The sequence below is a fragment of the Lygodium microphyllum genome, chromosome 13 (genome assembly GCF_053477565.2).
Source record: "Lygodium microphyllum isolate KBCC chromosome 13, Lygodium_microphyllum_v1.1.10, whole genome shotgun sequence".
Taxonomy (NCBI): domain Eukaryota; kingdom Viridiplantae; phylum Streptophyta; class Polypodiopsida; order Schizaeales; family Lygodiaceae; genus Lygodium; species Lygodium microphyllum.
This window is the reverse complement of record NC_141147.1, coordinates 55,181,966-55,200,407: the sequence shown is the minus strand read 5'-3', so window position 1 is coordinate 55,200,407 and position 18,442 is coordinate 55,181,966.

Sequence of the window (18,442 nt, the reverse complement as noted above, 5' to 3'; positions counted from 1 at the left end):
TGAATTGTGGATGAAAGCCATGCAGGATGAATTGGACTCCATTCATGCAAACAAAACATGGGAGTTATGTTACTTGCCTGTAGGAAAACATGCAGTAGGGACTAAGTGGGTATACAAGGTAAAAAGAAAAGCTGATGGTTCAATTTACATGTATAAAGCCCGTCTTGTGGCCAAAGGCTATGCTCAGAAGGAGGGCATTGATGAGACCTTTGCCCCCACTTCATGCATCACCACCATTAGATGTGTTATTACCCTGGCTGCCCATAATAATTGGGAGGTACATCAGTTGGATATAAAGACAACATTTCTCAATGGTCTTTTGGCAGAGGAAGTCTATGTTGCTCAACCTCCAGGCTTTGAGGTTGAAGGGTCTGAACGCAAGGTATGCCAGCTTAAGAAAGCCTTATATGGATTGAAACAGGCACCCAGGGCTTGGTATGACAAGATACACACTCATTTGCTCAGCCTTAGCTTTCAGAATAGTCCTACAGAAGTGACTTTATGTATCCGCAAGAGGGGGAAAAATTTGCTGATTTTGATCCTCTATGTGGATGATATGATTCTCATTGGGCCACATCCCAAGAAAATTGTAGATTTCAAGCGGGAATTACAATAGTCTTTTTCCATGACTGATCTTGGCCAGTTGCACTACTATTTGGGCATTCAATTTGCTCGATCTGAGGGGGGAATTGTGATGTCACAATCGAAGTACATTGGGTGGCTTCTACATGGATTTCAGATGGAGGATTGTAAGCCTGTCTCCACCCCATTAGAGACTGGTTTTCATTTCTCTGCTGAAGATGGCAGTGGTCCATGTGATGCTACCTCCTATCAGTAGGCAGTTGGTTGTTTGCTTTATCTATGTCATACTCGGTCAGACTTGCAGTATGTGGTTTCTCAATTGAGCAGATACATGCACAGTCCCACTCATCACCATTGGCATGCAGTGAAACGTGTCTTCAAGTACATCAAAGGCACGCAATACTTGGGCCTTCTCTACAGGGCTGATACTTCACTTATCATGCATGGGTTCATTGATAGTGATTGGGCCGGTTGCCAGGATACACGCAGATCCCACAGTGGCAATTGTTTTATGCTTGGTTATTTATGCATCTCATGGTTTAGCAAGAAGCAGGCTACAATTGCCACATCTAGTTGTGAAGCTGAGTACAGAGCAGCTTTCACAGCTATAGTAGAGTGTGTTTGGCTACGGAAATTACTTGCAGATCTTCTGGTTGGTCAGATAGCTCCTATTGTCATCCATACTGACAGTCAGAGCGCTTTGGTTATAGCATGAAATTCAGTGTTTCGTGCTCGCACAAAGCACATTGAGGTCCATTATCATTATGTCAGAGAGAGATGGTCAGATGGTGACATCAAGTTGTCTTATGTTCCCATTGAGGACAACTTGGCAGATCTATTCACTAAGGCTCTTCCGCAGTCTAAGTTTGAAGCTTTTTGACAAGCTTTACACTTGGTCCCTTTTGTTACGTGATCTGCCTTCTCTGTATAGTCATAGGTTGCTATGTCCACATTGGATGAATTTGTGCAACCATGACTTAGTCTTTCAGGTATCTTGAGATGTTTCCAGGATACTTCAGCCCATACTGTCGAGGGGGGTTTGTAGGCCACTCTATGGGCTATCCATAGGTGCCACTCATTCCTTGGTATGTGTCTTGTAGGCCTAGATATTATCAGTTAGGACCTATGGTACACTTAGTACTAGTTTCAGTTGGGACACCTAGTACATGTATGACACCCAGTTAGGGTTTCATCATGTTAGGTTAGGGTTTCATTATATTAGGTGTATATTTTGTATTCTTTATAACTTTAGTAATACAACTTTAGCAGCACGCTTTGCTTCTTGCCTTCGTCTCTTGTTGCTTCTGTTGTCCACTCCACCCAACAACTCCTAGACCTCTTGTGGGTCAGGTGGAGCTCTGGACACCCCTTGCCTGTCCAGAATGGAGTTGGAGATCCCTGTGAGCCCAACGTCTGGGACGTTGGAAGATCCTATTCTAGATAAAGGATGGAAATTTTGGTGCCATGTGAATTGGACCGGGTACTTCTGTTGGACAGAAGGGATACATAATTTTCTTGTATGGGCAGGAGACAAAGATTAACTTAAAGATAAGTTAAGGAACTTGTTTGATAAAAGGACTGCTTGTTTTGTTTTTGTGTATGTGTTGTAAATTACGTGAATGAACTCTGTGCCCTAAAAGGCTTAATTAATGAAACTGATTTTAAATGTCACACATAAATGTGGTAGGACCTAATTAGAAAACTAAAGCTATCAAGGGAAGTGGGTGGACGAATCCCTCGATGGGTCCATCCTATGACTGGGTGGTCCCAAAGAATTGGGAGGCTTCTCACAAAGATTTATCGTCAGATGCCTTTAGGTATTGTTAAGTTAGAACCCGATTCATACTGTTTTAGGGGACCGAAATGGGACTATGCTGCATAGAGGTTGAGCGGTGTATCCCTCTCATCTCCCATTCTCTTTGAACCAATTGTGGTATGGATCTGCTTTGGATTGAGTATCTTTGCGTAAAGTAGGATGTCCAAAACCCGATGTTAGAATGCTGTCAGGAGATCTTGAACCTAGGAACCCTATTTCAGGTTGATCCTAGTGGGTTGGCCGTGAACGTTCTGTTGCGAGGCGGACTCGGGAACGCCGCGTGGTGACGCCTAGAATTGTTTCTCGATGGACCGCTAAAACATGCTTGGACAGTCGATAGGCAGGCACGTTACATGGGATGATGGCAAAGGTACATACCATGACCAGTCTTCCTAGACTTATAGCAAACATACTCTCTTTCTTGTCTCCTTGGGTTCCGATTGCCTTCACTTCTTGCACTAAATTCAATGAAAGGCTTTCAAGTTGATTAGTAATGCATTGTAGGATCTCTTGCCATGGCATTTTTGATTTGGGTGGGACCTCTACTATTTCTCTAGATCTTGGCATGGTTGGTAAAACCTACATGGGCTCAACTCCCCCCTTCAACTGGGCTTGATACTTCAATTTCCTATCTTTCTCCCTAGCATAAGTGATTGATTCTTCATAGGATGTGGGAAACTTGCCTTTGACCTTCTCCCTTAGTAGAGGGTAGATTCCGACTGGAAAACAATCTTTCTTAAGGCAATCAGGTACTCTCTCTCCCTCGGCTAAGGAGGCTATCCATTTATCCTACCATTTTATAAACATGCCTTCATATGCTTGGTACTCCCCATGTAAGGTTTGGCGAAGATCTACAAGTTGTTTCCTAAGATCTTCAGAAGGCTTTGTATCTTGGTACTCGTGCAAGAATGCGGTCTTGAGATCCTCCCAACTACCCCTTATAACCTTCGGGAGAGCTTGATACCACACTCGAGCATCACCCTTTAGAACTAAAGAGAAGGCCCGTACTTTGGTTTCTTCATCATCTCGGCCTGTGACTAGGAAGGCCATTTCTAAGTCATCTAGGAAGTCTAGAGCTTTCTCCCCTTTGTGCCAAAAAAAGCTTGGAAAAGCCATGATATGAAGATGTTGATCTAGCTCAATACAAAACAAAGATGAACACGTCTGCCCCAAGTCATATCTTATTTAGGATAGAATAAATGGATTCAGTGATGCATTAATCTCAACAAGACGACAAGGGCCCAATAAGTCCCTTATGATATTTTGGAACTTGAGCTTTGTTCTAGCTATTATGTATATAGTTTGCCTAGCAAGAGGATGGATAGGTCCGTACAAATCCCTATGGTTCATGGGATGCACTTAGAGTAGAAGATGTTATAATCCAAAATAGGGAATATTATGGGGTCAGGGGACAACAAGACCTCTCTCAACCTCTCAGCTCCAAAATAGAAGACTAACATTTGTTGAAAATGTATCTTTCTACTAATGAAAACATCCACCCTAATGTTTTGAACCGATTGAAAGTTGTAGAAAATAGGATTGTTTATTTATACATTAACTATAAATTTCAACTACAAACTTTCATGAAGCGTGTTACTGAAGCTCTGGCCTCTTAGATCCCATCACTCAAGAGATGCGAAGGATTTGTTTACCAGCGATTAGCCTAGCTTTGGTGTGACCATCATCAGCCTTGTAAACTTCATAGGCTTTGATAGTTACATTCTCAATTACTTTGAGCCTTCTTGCTAGTAGTAGTTGAAGCATCATCATATGTAGCCTCTCGCCAATACCGCACACCATTGATGTGTAACTCCCCCTCCAAAAACTTGTTAATCTTTGAATTTGAAAGCGCCTTTACCACTTGAAGATGAGGCTCCTTAGGGAGTGTTTTTACACTAGACACAAAGCACTCAACACAATGCCTTGACCTAGAGACTTGATGAGAGCAAGATTTCTCTTGAAGTAAAGAAGGATATATGCAATTAACTTGCTTTACTCACATACGTGCCATTTGCCCATAAAGTTTCTTCATCTCTTAAGCTTCTTTTTAATACCATAGTGGTACTCTTGAGCAATGAATCCCTTGAATAGGGTTTGATGAAGATTCCTCCTTAGTGATCCCTTGATAAACACTTGCTAAAGAAGAGAATAACTCCTTAGATGTTTCTTTCTTCATAGAAATTGTAGAGCATAGCTTGAGAAGTTCCTCAGCGAGGGTACCAAAATGAGAGTTGAAAAGATGAGTGGGTTGCCTCTTACCCACCCAGCCTCCAATCCTCATTAAGAGAGCTAAAGAAGGGCACTACCTAGCTAAACGAAGGATAGGCTAGGATATCCCTTTCCTAAGTGAATCGAAAGAACCAAAACACCACTTCACAAGAGAGAATTTGTAGCCTATTTTAAGAAAAATGAAGATGATGGAAGGTTAAGAGAGGTGATGGCTCTTAATTTCTCCCATAAACATATATATAACATGAGAAAATAAGGATTCTCCCACCAATACAGTATATGGCAAGTTTTACTTAATAAGTTTATGAATGTAGAGGGAGAATTAGAAGAGAGTACATATGATCTGGACACCATATGATCTAGAAGTCTTATTAGAATATGAGAGAGAGAGAGAGAGAGAGATGAGAAGAGAGGGAGACAATAGGAGAAGAGGTAGAGGAAGCTTGCCATTATGTATTCATGGAATGCTATATAAAAAAAGAGACTCACTCATAGCTTACCTCAAAGAGATGGACTAGCATGAGGGGGTTGCGTGTTGCATAATGTGCTCTTAGTGGCTCCCCTTTGGGCTTGGTGATCTAGAGTGCTCTCATGTGCTTGTGATCGTGTCTTTACATCTCCATGGGTAACTTATATAGCCTCCATGTGGGATTAACATAATCCTAGATGATGTATGGTATCTTTGATAATATGAAGAATAGTGAATGGGACAAGTCCCCACCTTGGTCATCATGCAAGAAGCCAAGGGTGGTGGTAGACAAGCTAGAGAAAGGAAACTAGATTACAAGAGGTGGGTGCCCGAAGTACATTATTATAATATATTTACAAGAATGATAAAATGAAAAGTTGATGTGATAAGGGTGAAAGAGAGATGAAAATTCAATGCAGCCAGCAGTCTGCGCCTTTGTGTCTGCGCCTTTGTAACTTCAAATCGATGAAGAATCTGAAAAAAGTTTCTTCTGCAACTTTGTAGACCAGGTTGAAACTGATCGGGTAATGTAAGAAAATTCTTGATATTCAATTTTCCATTGGATTTATTAAAATGATTAAAAATGGCTTCCAAAAGCTACTTTGACGTTAATTCCTTTTATATATATATATATATATATATATATATATATATATATATATATATATATATATATATATATATATATATATATATATATATATATATATTCCAAATCTTGGTGATGTAGGTGGAACCGAAGTGTAGTTGGAGGTTAGTCCTTTAAAAAAAATCTATGCACTCACTCAACCCCTAGGTGTAATCTATTTCCATCATCACTAAGATAACCCATCCCTTTTACCCTTTACATTGACATCCCTCCTAAGAACTTGTTTTTCCACTTGCTAAAGTTATCATAACCGAGAAGCAATGTATCATACCTAGTGCTTGAAGAGTAAACCCAAAGTAATAAGATGTAGGGTTTAAGCTATGGGTAAGGCTCTTGATAGGGGTTTTGGCCAAATTTTGTGGTAGAAATCCGGTTTGTAAAAAACTCGGATCAATGGCTTTGAGTTGGATTTGCTATGGTAGCATGCCCAAATGTGATCCTCGTGATTGGGTTTGAAATCCATCAAGTTTAAGTTTATGCATGGATTAAATGCTCATGAAGGACATGGATGCAATGCCATCACTTGAGGAAGAGAGATTCAGATTTGGTCCAGGTGAGCTCGGAGCTAGTTAATATTGGCCAGCTTCATGATGTGTGGTTTGGCGAGTGCTCTAGTAGTGTTTTGGTGGAGGGAGTTGATCACCGATCAAGATGGGAAATACCCACCTTTTTTATGTCTTGGGCCACTCTGACCCAGTATTCCTGTGGGATATGTTGCCAAAGAAGGTCAAATTTTACCTTCAAGGTTCAAGTCCAACATAGCCTGCTACAGCACTTGAATCCACTTCTTGACTTTGGAATTTTGATGCTCTAGCACTTGGCAGTGCTATCTGCCACTTGGGATCCGTAGAGCTAGTGCCAGCAGAGAAGTCGAAGAAGTCTAGAGCCAAGGGTTTTAGTGAAGCATCCTCCTTGCATTGTGGGCTAATGAGTTCCTCCATGGAAATCTGCTTCCTTTTGTCGATGGGCATGGGGGGCTTTGGTATTGTTCCTTGCTCCTTGGGTAGCCAGTCTCTGCAAGGATCTGAAGTGTGGGTAGTCTAGAGAAACATTTGAACTTGGCCCTGTAAAGCTAGATATGGAGTGGGAGTGGGGAATGGGCAGGGTTGCAGTAGATTGAGGTTAGTGGGCAGTGGAGGTAGACTACAAAGAGTTTGGCTCATTTTACTGGTCAAGCAGAGATAGGAGCTTGGAGTAGGAGTCTGTTAGGGTGGCTAGGAGTTTGGGTCCTATCAATCCACTCTTGCTTGTAGTCACATAGGAGTTCCTCAATGATCTCTAAATAGAGTGGGGCTACGCCATCCGAGTTCTCTGCTCCAGCTACATGCACTTGGAAATCATTTGCAAAGGCCAGTTGGGCCTATTGCCATACCTCCAACCTTTGCTGATGTTTGTGGAGGGTGGCATTCTTTTGCTAGAGCTATCGAAGAAGGTGATGTTGGCCTGCTTGAGGTGGTCCACTTGGGTGATGAGGTCTTGTTGTTACTTGGGTCAAGAACCCATTAACAAAGTTTACTGATGATGATTAGTGAGCCATTTTCCACTTGAACTCTAGCGGGATCAAGATAAGTTGCTACTGGGAGAGATTGGTGGGGAGGTGTGTAGTAGCAGAGGAGGTGTCATTCGGGCTTGTGAGGATTGTTGGGATGGGGCTGGGGGGCTTATTATCTTCTTGGGGCTTCTCTTGTTGTGCTGGCACTTCTGGCCCTTAGATTTGAGGAGGACAAGTTTGGCAAAGAGGCTAGTGTGCAAAGATGGACCTTTTGGGTGATCTAGGAGGTTGCCATTCCTGGGGTGGTTCACTCTGGGGCCTACTTATTGGGGTCTATCTGGTCCTCCTTTTTGAGGACTTGGTCTTTAGGATGCTGCTCTACTGGGTTTAGGGATGGGGTTGTTCAAGATTCTAGTATCTAGTTTTGAGGCTAGGTGACATCCATCAGAGGTGTTGAGAGTTGATGGGGTGGGGTAATGAGAGTAGGTGGGGGGAATAGCAATGTAAAGTGTTGCATGCACATAGGAGTATTCGATCTTGATTAGCCTAAATGGTGGTCCATTGGCAAGATAGGGATCCTTCGGTACCTTTGCATCCTTCTAGGGGGGTCATTTGGTATGTGCCATGGTACCAAAAATACTCATTATTATGAGAGGACATGTTACAAATACTATACCACCTTTGATTTAGATGGCATCTAGCCTGAACATGCATGGGGTTAGTGCATTGTGTTCACCATATATTTTTAACCTCATTTTTTCTAGTGCTTTCCAAGGTTTTCTTGCCCTTATCCTTCTTCTCACTCTTGTTAAGATTTTTCTCTTTCTCCACCTCAAAGTCAACTTTCTTATTATTGGATTCTTCCTCCAAATCAGAATCACTAGTGTTGTCACTTTGAGTGTTGTGGAGCTAACTTGGTGGATATCTTTCTTTTACCCGACTTTTGCTTTGATAGAAACTATTCTAATATGAGGACTTTCTTATAAAATGGGTCTATATTGTTACTAGACAAGTCATTGGAAGAAAAATCTTTCTAGATAGCCTTGGACATACAAGGTATTCAACATCTCATCTTTGGGTTAGGCAATTGGGTTGATTCTACTATTGAGGATGGTGAACTTGGCTATATAGGATTGGATAGATCTATCATCTCGCTTAAGATTACAAAGTCTTTCCAAATTCTATGCATCCATTCAGTTGGGTTGAAATCTAATATAGAATGCGGTGAGTGCATCACTCTAGATTGGCCATCCATGCTTTGCCCGCTAGCCAGGTCGCAACTATTTTTTTGCATTGAAGATTCAAATACGAAAACTTTGTGAGAGTCATTGACTTGACTAGGGAAGTTGCCTATGTAAGCAACATCAAGTTGGCAGATGAAGGCATTTGGATCCTCGTTCGAAGATCTAGAGAGCTTCAAAAAGAAAATATTGGGTGGGTGGACCATTAGGATAGGAAGTGAAGATGTATGAGGGGGGAAAACTGATTGAATAGAAGCCAAGAAATGACCCACTAGGTTTAGTGGAGTAGTGGGAGAAATTAATGGAAGTGGGGATATGTGACCAATCGGTGGAGTGAAATGCAAATAGGACTTTTGCAATTGTAATGAGGGTTGTTGCACTCGAGACACATCATCATTGAGGATAGAAGGGGTCTCAAGAGATGGTACCGTTTGGCACTGATCAACAAACTTGGACAACCATGCTAGCGGGAACTACATTTGGCGGGGGAACTTGCAACACATATGCATTCATCTTAGCACATGGAGGAATGATGATCGTGGTCGCTATGTGTAATCGAGTCCAAGCAACACCACCATAAACTGAGTAGAGGACGATCATACTCATAGCCACACAAATGGACACCAACATCCTACTCTACAATTAATGTTTGATATACAAAGTTTGACATAGTCAAAGCAATGAAAGCAAATACCAAGATACTCAACCAAGGAAATTCCCAAATGTATATTACTAAATGCTCCGGAACAACAATCTTAACAAAGATGAAAATGACAATGGAAAAATACTAAAAAACAATTGATGGAGGGACAACAAAATCTCATAAACTTAAGACAACCAGTGATACATAGACAATGGCAGTACTATTGCTAGAGGTCATGACATAGGACATACAAAAGAGACAACTTCGCTACTGTTGTAGCACTTAGGATGTCAATTTTGTCAAAGGGAAAAAAAAATCTAATAGTAGACATTTGATCGGTCAATCCTGTCCCTCTCTAACCTTCTACTTGGGCAGGTCTCTTCCTTATATAGCTTACTACTTGCTCCAATATTTCCTCATGTGCTGTGCCAATGGTCTTTACTACCCTTGTACCCATCGTCTCATAAATGTGCCGTTGGTGGCCTTTACTTTAAATGCCGCTACTATCACTGCCTTTAACAAAAATCCATATCCTAATAAGTTCAATAGAATGCATATGTGACATGTTGAGATGGGAATTCCAAGGTGGTTTATTCATTGTAGTGACTTAACTATGGATGCAATGACAAATGCTGAATATGAATGGAAGAGGACATAATGAGACAAGTCAATTTGGAACTTGGGTAAGTGGAGGTTTGTATGTGGCTTGAGTTAGGTATGAAAGAGGGACTTACAATAACTATCTTTGGGAGTCTTTAGAAGAAATGAAGGGAGTCATATAGTGTGAGAGGCTATTGACATGAGAAATCTAGTGCAAGAAAATATAGGAATCAGGAGCACATGATTAAGAGAAGAAATGGGGCTTATGGCTCTTGAATACTCAAGCTTCTTGATGAGATCTTAGGGCTGAATCTCCTTCACACCTTCAAGCATGGTATGTGGGCAAAAGAGAGGAGTTTTAGGATTGCTATGAAGGGTTTCTAGGCAGCCAAGAATGAAGCATGAGCGTTGGAGCTCTTCTTCTTCAATCTTCACAAAGGAATTCCCTATCGTTTAAGGTTGAGTTTTAGCTATCACATGAGGGATTTGAAGCTTCTTTAGGCTATAAATAATAATATAAAACAATGAAAAGAATAGGTCAGCTTGCTATCCATTAAGTTCTTGAGCTCTAATAGTGATTCTAAGGTTGTCTCCTGGGTGCACATCACTCCCTATCATTGGGAATGCTTTATCATTGTCTGAGACCAAGTTTTAGGAGGATTTGGAGCAACATATGAGTCATTATTTTTTATTATAATAAATAATAAATTTAGGCATGAAGTGTTATTTCGATGCCTATACAAGGATTTGAAAGGATTCAATGCTTTCTACTACTTGGTATAGTTCTCGGATGGTAGGAGCTACATAGATGCATGAATAAAACATGAATTTTGAAGCTTGTGTGAATGCTTAGAGCTTATGTACAAAAAGGATTTCATCTATGCAAGGACATTTTTTGAGATACTAATTAAAAGGGTTTGGGCAAGCATCCCATCATAAGAGTTTGTAATGTTACTTATAGTGTATGCATTAGTCTTGACTTGTTGTATAAGATATCAATCAAAATCTATTTTTCCCTAGATGCATAGTGGATTAGTGGAGCTAGTCTACCAAACTGTAGTGGATGTGGTTGTTGAGATATCGAGCTCTCTATGAGGTAGCATCCACAATGTGCCTTGGTGATGTGGCATGATATTATTCATTAGTATGTTAGGTGATAGACATGAGGATACACTAGTGATTCTATAGTTGAACTACACTGACATAGTCCATCCTTGGTTATGGCACACACTCATTGTGCCACCTCTTCTTTCCTAGTGGATTCACACTTAGTGACTGCGTGACTGCATGCACATATGTTGTGATACTTTGATATTAGTTTTTTTATCATATTGTAGACTTAGTTCTTTGTGTGGAAGAAGAAAAAAGAAGAAGAATAATAATTTGGCCCTGTCCCTCTGCGTTCTCAAATCTCCATTGCTTTTGCATATGTGTGCTCTTGGGTGCTTTATGTCTCTCCTCTCTTGTCTATTTTCATGGTATCAAAGCCATCCCACGGATGCATAGAGCTTGATTGAAGATTGAGCTGAAGGCATTGGAGCAAAAAGTAAGCAAGCAAGCAATGGGTAAGAAGCTCTTCCATCTTGCTCGATTTTCCTTAGGTTATAGCCACAACAGGTTCCTTAGGTTAGCAAGGCTGCATCTCTGCTTGCACAATGAAACTTGATGAGCACGAAGAATGGTGTTTATACTATGAATATAGTTCTTTAGGGCTTTGCTACTGTCATTTTTGGTATTTGAGGTCATTGTGACCTCTGTTCTAGACCTACAAGTGGTCCTGATGACAACAATTTTTGGATATAGTGCAATTTTGGTTGTATCGGCCCTTTACAAGTGTACAGGTTACAAATTTCAAATTTGTAAGGTTTTAGGTATTTGCTAGGTCGTAGACACAAAATGCATCTATATACAGATTATAGATTGCACTTATTATCATACAACTAGTAAAAAATGCCGTGTGTTTAGTTGTGGTTCACCTGGTATTAACTTTCTTACAAATTGCAATTTTTTGCAAGGTTGTTTGTTTAATCAAAATGTCTAAAACCTTCAACAACATTGTTAGAGAGAAGCTTGATAAGAAAAATTATCCTACATAAAATTTTAGATTGACAAATTTCTTGAAGGAAAAGGGTGCTTGGAATTACATTAAGGGAGATATGGGAATAGCATCTGAAGTTCTACATGAAATACTACTACAGAATAAGTAATGGCCAAGAAAGATTGGGAGCAGACACACACAGTAAAGCCATCTAGTGGCTTATATCAGTGTCACAGTTAGCATGATGGGATATTTGTAAGAATTTGAAACCCTCATTACTATCGCATGGAAGAATGTAGCAAGGCTATTCAAAGTAAATACAAAGGCCAAAAAGCTACAACTCAAGTTAGAGCTAAACCAAGTGAAAAGAGGGAACATGTCCATTAATGAATATACCTTGAAGATTAAGAGTATTACGGAAGCTCTTGGATCTATTGGTATGGTAGTTAATGATGATGATATTGTGCACACATGCTTAGATGGAATTGGAGATGAGTACAAGAGTTTCAAGTCAGCTATGAATAAAAGGGATAATATCCCTAATTTTGCACACTTGATTTCTATGTTGATCCTTGAGGAGAAGAACCTTGGCTTGGATTCCTCTTCTTCTTAAAGCAAAAATAAGTCTCAAAAAATGCTTTACTTTACTAGCAGAGGTAGAGGTTGTGATCAAGATTATGATGCATAGCAAAATAGAGAATAGTCTCGAGGAAGGGGGAGCCAAAGAGGACAAGGTACAGACTCTAGTAAGCAATAGAATTCTAGTGATAGCAAAGAGTGATGGAATTGTGGTCACAAAAGGGCACATTTCTAAAAATTTCTTAAAAAAGAAAGTTGAAATTAGAAATGGAGAAAAAGCAACAAGGTAACTATGCATCCAATAGAAACAATGATGATAGAAGTCAACAATTGTTTGTTATGCAACACTTTATGAACATTATGACTACTGATGGTTCATCAAAGAATGACGTATGGTATGTAGATTCAGGTGCCTCTAACCACATGACTTCTCATGGAGAGTGGTTTAGAGCGATGCACAGTCTAGAGTCTTCGGGCTATGTGGAGATAGGAGATGATACAACTCACCCCATTACTCATGTTGGAAATGCTCCTTTGAATATGCAAGATGGCAAAACTAAGTAGTTGGCTAATGTACTACATGAAATATTACCAAAAACTTGGTTTTTGTTGGATAGATGATAGAACATGGATTTGCTAGTTTGGTTCACATCTGATGGTTGGTATGTAGAAGATCTAAAAAATGATTGCAGGTTGATTGAAAAAGGGAAATATACTGGCAAATTGTTTAATCTTGATGTAAGTCTACCTAAAATGGATGATACTATATTTACACAATGTTCACATATTGTGGCTGATGTTGAAATTTAACATAAGGTAACTAATAATGTGATTGTGCAACGATTGAAATACATTTAGTCAAAATAGGTTGTGGGTGGTTTGCCCAATTTTAAAGTTGATGGAATGCATAAAGTATGTAAAGCATGTCAATTTGGAGAGTAAACAAGGCATGCGTTTCCACATGAAAATCATGTATGCAGGAAGCCACTTAAATTGATACATTTTGATATGTGAGATCATACAAAGATTGCAACTTTGAGTGGTTGTTGCAGGTATTATGTTTCCTTCATTGATGATCATGCTCACAAAGTATAGGTTTACTTTATACGTGAGAAAAGTGTTCACTCACTTTAAAAGATTTAAGGCTTTGATTGAGAAGGAGACATGGTTGCATATTAAATGCCTAAGGTTGGATGGAGGGGTAGAATATCTCTCTAGTGAGTTTTTTTATTTTTTGTATAAAAATGGTATACAAAGGTAGTATCTATGTAAATATACTTTGTAGTAAAATGGAGTTGATGAGAGAAAAAACATGCATATTGCAGAGATGGCTCATGCATTGATGTAAAAAAAAAAAACTTGCCTCATTACTATTAGGCTGAGGTAGTTGCTCCTATTGTATACATTATGAACATGATACCCACTACTGCTGTACATGGTATGACATCTAAAGAGAAGTTTATGGGTAGAAAGACAAATTTGTCCCATCTGCTGCAAGTATTTGGATGCATTGCTTATGTACATATTCTTGATGAGTTACATAGTATATTGGATCCTAAAGTAGAAAAATGTGTATTTGTTGGATATTCTCTTAAGCAGAAGGGATATAGATGTTATAACCCTATTACACATGAGCTTAGAGTTAGCAGGGGTGTTATTTTTAATGAAATGAGTAGCTAGTAATGTAATGTGTAGAATGCAATTGGGGCTGATGAGTATGAGAGTATGATTATTAAAAAACAGGTTAGTAGTCATAGGCATTGAGTAGGTTGCAAGAGTCTTCTAGTCATGGTCCTATTGATAGACCTAGGAGTGGTAGATTGAGGTCACATGTTACTCTACCAAGTACGTCAGAGATATCAAGAAAGGATAAAGAGAAAGTTGGGGACTCACCTATTATGATAGATATGTAATTAGGTTTATGATATTGATTTAGATGGCTCTGAGTAGAGCTTGGATAAAGAGTTTAGGATTTCATCTATTAAAACACCTGGTGTGCGGAAGGCACAAGAGGATGCTAAAGCATCTGGTAGTGATTGAGGTCCACACAAGTCAAGTAGAGTAAGAAAGCCAATGCAATGATTGACATATGATAACTATGTAGCTCATCACTATCTATAAATGGCTAAGGTTGTACAGGATGTGGAAGCCACTTGTTTTAAGGATGCAATGGGTAATGAGTATTGGAATCTAAATGGCTATGCTTATAGATAATGACACGTGGGAGTTAGTGCCTTTACCTCAATGTAAGAAAGATATTGGCTACAAATGGGTTTACAAGGTCAAAGCATAAGCTAGATGGATATATTGAGCACTATAAGGCACAAATGGTTGCCAAAGGGTATGTGTAGACTCATGGTATTAATTATGAGGAGAATTTTACTCTAGTGGCTCAAATGGCCACTATAAGGGTTGTCATAGCAATGGCTGCATCAAAAGATTGGATCATGCATCAAATGGATATTAAGAATACCTTCTTGCAAAGGGGAGTTTCACAAGGAATTTTATGTGGAGCAGCTACTTGGTTATGTAGATGAGAGTCATCCAAATTATGTATGCACACTTCATAAGGCCTTATATAGGCTAAAGCAATCACCTAGGGCATGGCATGATAGAATTGTAGAATACATTTTCAAGATTGAATTTTGTAGAGCACAGATTGATCACTCACTCTATGTCTATGAGCGTGATATAGGTATTATGGTTATTACTATATATGTGGATGATTTTATCATTGTGGGTGATAGTGAGATTGACAATGTGAAGGGTCTTGTCAAGACTAAATTTGAGATGAAGGATTTGGGAGAGCTACGGTATTTTCTTGGCATAGAGATAATCAGGACTCCCGAGTGTATATGGTTGTTACATAGATAGTATGCATTGGATGTGTTGAAGAAGTACAATATGGCTAATTGCAAGCTTATTTCTATACCTTTGGATGTTAATGCTAAGCTTAGTGCACATGAGGGTGACTTGATTGAGGATGTCACTAAGTATTGAAAGATTATAGGTAGCCTTATCTATTTGATGATCACTAGACCAACCCTGGTTTGAAGAGTTAGTTTATGTAGCTTTCATGGAAGCCACATTTGGATGTAGTGCAGCACACATTGCACTATGTCATTGGATTATGTCTTATTCTATGGTGTAGGTGTACCATTGGACTTGCATGGTTACGTAGATGCAGATTAGGCTAATAGTAATTCAGATAGGATATCTACTAGTGGTTTTATGTTTTCCTTTGTGAGTCTTGCTGTTATTTGGAGTAATAAAAAATAGCCAATAGTTACCTTGTCTAGTACCAGAGGCAAAGTATAGAGGTGCTACAATTGCAACATGTGAGGTAGCTTGGTTCTGCAAGCTACTTGGTGATTTGGGGATGCATGTGGACAAGAAGGGTATTATCTACTATAATAACCTTAGTAGCATTCAGTTGGCTAGAAACCTAGTGCATCATGTGTGGACCAAACACATAGAGATCCATTACCATTTCATTCACGAGCAGGTTCTGGCAAGTGATATTGACTTGGTTTTTGTTAGCACATAGGATCAAGTTGTTGACATTTTCACTGAGACCTTGGGAGCTAAGAAGCTTCAACGCTTTAGGATTATGCTTGGAGGTCAAGAGCTCATGCTAAACTCAAGGGGGAGTATTGAGGTGTTGAGCTCTACATGAGCTCGTATCCACTACGTGTGTGCCTTGGTAATGTGGCATGGTATTATTCATTGGCATGTTAGGTAATTGACATGAGGATACACCAGTGATTCTACATGTAGACTACATCCATGTAGTACATCCTTGATTTTGGCACATTCATTGTGCCATCTCTTCTTTCCTAATAGGTTCACACTTAGTGGCCGCATGTTCATATGTTGTGGTACTTTTATATTAGTCTTTTATCACATTGTAGACTTAGTTCTTTTGTGTGGAAGAAGAAGAAAGAAGAAGAAGAAGAAGAAGAAGAATTCAACCCTATCTCTCTATGCTCTCAAGTCTCCATTGCTTTCATATGTGTGTGTGTGCTCTTGGGTGCTCTATATCATTCTCCAGTCTTGGTTATGTTTCTGTGAGGTGCTCGGCCATCGGCTGTCCACTCACACTTTTAGTGGTCTATCGGGAAACGAATCTAAGCGTCACTGCCCGGCACTCCCATGCCAAGTTTTGTCACTTAGGGTTTTCCAAATCCGCCTCACACTGGAACGTTCACGGCCGAACCCACTAGGATCGACCTGAAATTTGGGCTCCTAGTGGCCAAGGTCTCCTATTAGCATTCTAGTGTCGACGGATCTTGGACATCCCACTTTACGTAGAGATACCCAAGCCGAAGTAGACCCATGCCGCACTTGGTTCAAAGAGAATGGGAAACAAGAGGGATGCGCCGCTCAACCTCTTTGCCCGTAGGGCATAGTCCCATTATGGTCCCCTAAAACGAAATGAATTGGATTCTAACCTAGCAATACCTAAAGGTCGAATGACGGTAAAATATTGTGAGAAGCCTCCCAGTTCTCTAGGACCATCGTGCCACCGTAGGACAGACTTGTTGGGGGTTCCGCCCACCCACTTCCCTTAATAGCTTTAGTTTTCTAATTAGGTCCTACCACATTTATGTGTGCCACTTAAAGTTAGCTTCATTAATTAATCCTTTAAGGGAATATGGTTCGTTAGCATAACTTATAGCACATACACGAAAACAAAGCAAGCAATCTATTGACAAACAAGTTCAAACAAGTTCCTTAACTTATCTTTAAGTTAATCTTTGTCTCCCACCCATATAGGAGAAATTATGTATCCCTTCTACCCTGTAGAAGTAACTGGTCCAAATCTCATGGCACCACAAATTCAATCCTTTATCTAGAATAGGATCTCCCAACATACCCAGACATTGGGGGTCACAGAGGTCTTCAACTCCATTCTAGACCTAGTAAGGGGTGTCCAGAGCTCCACCTGACCTGCAAACTATCTAGGAGAAAAACATCATTCCCATGGTTGGCCTTTTCACCAATCGACCTTCAGCCCATGAATCGAGCAGTGCCCTCTTTGGGTTAATCTGCGGCGCGATCATGGAGGTGATCCACCCGTACAAAATATCCTTCCTTAATTAAATCCTTTAAGAATCAAGCACAAATAAGGCATTCAGCCCTAATATCATTTTCCAAGAAAACATTCCTTTATTCCCATGGCGACTTGTCATCACAGACCCTTGCCATGCATTTACCATAAATCATAAGCACTTGGAATAATAATCTAAACAACAACTAACAACCAGTTGAATGTAAAGGCATTTAGGATGTTGTTCGATCAACCAACAAAACCAATTGCATTCTTTCCAAACAATGCAAGAATAGATGATATAATATTTCCATCATATATTTGCTCTCCCCTTGGGATCTAAGAGTAATACTATGCAAAAATGTTTCTTAACACTTCCTTCCTTTGGCTAGGGCATATGTTAAGGGTTCAAACACTATTCATGATGTAAGTTCTATAGGTCACTTACCTTGATTGATAACCCAACCCTGAATTTGGATTGGCAAAAGTCATTGTTATTCGACGGATCTCAAGACATCTTAGTTTTAACCCTTATGATTAATTTCTTGTACTAGCTCATAGTTAAACCATGAGGCAAACAGGAAATTATCCTCATATATCAAACATGTTATAGGCATAACATGTAAATAATTGATAAGATAAGTGCGAGATGATCTCAAGTAACTAAACTCCAACAGGCCTTGCATTGAGCTAGAATCTAGTTCTTCTTAATATTTGGGCTCTTAGGCTTAGTACTTTTGAAGTATCTAGACTTTAAACTAGTACTTTCCATTCATGATTCTTAATGTCATATTCTTTTAGTAATTATGCTATTTGTAACCCTTGACTATGCTTTAACCTAGCACTTGTATGTACAATCTTTTAATGTCATGATTTTAACGACTATACCATTCATAACCCTTGACTAATTCTTTCTTGTAATTGCTCTACCAGCAAATAAGCCATATGCAACTAGGTGCAACTAACTTTCCTTAATACATGCACTTTGCAAGCTCAATCTTTTGAATATGTGAGATAAAATTTATCCCTTCCGATGACCTATACTCGTGCATCA